This window comes from Panulirus ornatus, chromosome 5 (genome assembly GCF_036320965.1).
Source record: "Panulirus ornatus isolate Po-2019 chromosome 5, ASM3632096v1, whole genome shotgun sequence".
NCBI classification, from domain to species: Eukaryota; Metazoa; Arthropoda; class Malacostraca; order Decapoda; family Palinuridae; genus Panulirus; species Panulirus ornatus.
In genome coordinates this window covers 32,602,988-32,604,025 of record NC_092228.1, presented here as the reverse complement: position 1 = coordinate 32,604,025, position 1,038 = coordinate 32,602,988, and the positions used below count along the sequence as shown (strand labels likewise).

At 35.9% G+C, this 1,038-nt stretch overlaps 1 non-coding gene across 1 annotated transcript; it reads right to left on the bottom strand.

Annotated features, from left to right (window-relative positions):
* Positions 1 to 742: 742 nt before the first annotated feature.
* Positions 743 to 814, bottom strand: TRNAQ-CUG (transfer RNA glutamine (anticodon CUG)). Its single transcript has one exon. It is a non-coding gene; the product is annotated as a tRNA-Gln (tRNA).
* Positions 815 to 1,038: the final 224 nt, after the last annotated feature.

Sequence of the window (1,038 nt, the reverse complement as noted above, 5' to 3'; positions counted from 1 at the left end):
TGTGGGATGGTTCTTTTACTGTGTCGTATCAGCCAGATGGGTATTTCTTTTCACAGTTTTCGTTAAAGTTTGTTCTAGAGGCATAATCTAGAACACTATTTTCCATATGTTTATCATTTTTGTTGTTATAGTCTCATTATCATCATTAGTTTTGTTATTGTTGACTTTCAGATATTTAATGTTATGTTTGTGATTCCCGTGGAAGTGTCTGACATCTTGCTAGAAGACTTTCTGGTCACAATATTTCTGCACTGGGGAGTTGATCGTATTCTTTTATTGCAGGTTTTGTTATTATCTTGCTTTACATTAAGGTCTACTGGAGGTTTTCCCAATGTTGGTTGAACATATGTCCAGCAACAGGAGATGGCGTAAGATACAGTATTGATGAAACTTATCTATCTACATACCTATCTAAATATCGCTCTATCAATCTATCAATCTAACTATCTATCTATCTATATATCTATCTATCTTTATCTGAAAGTCAACAGTAATAAAATCATTGATATATGAAGTATAACAACGTCATCTCAATGGCAATTATCTCACCAGAATCTTCTAGAACCTTCCAGAAAACTATGAACTCTGCAGGCAAGGAGGGAGGAATGGTCTCTGGCTATTGATAAAACCATATTATTCCATATATATGTTTATATATACATATTTATGTATATATATGAATGTATATATAACGTACAGAATAATGCTGCTATCACCAGTATCGAAGAAAACTGAAAAGATGAGGTCCCACCGAGATTCGAACTCGGATTGCTGGATCCAGAGTCCAGAGTGCTAACCCTTACACCATGGGACCTGATAAGAAAAGATGTGATTTCATCTAAATGTTTTACATATAATCAACCAGAGGCCATTCCTCCCTCCCTGCCTGCAGGGTTCAAGGTTTTCTAGAAGGTTCTCGAAGATTCTGGTAAGATCATTACCTTTGAGAGATCGTCGTTAGGTGACAGTCAGGTTCACTCTATGGTTGGTGTTTGTAGTTGGTTGTCCGAGGATGTTGTTATACTTGATCAATTTTGT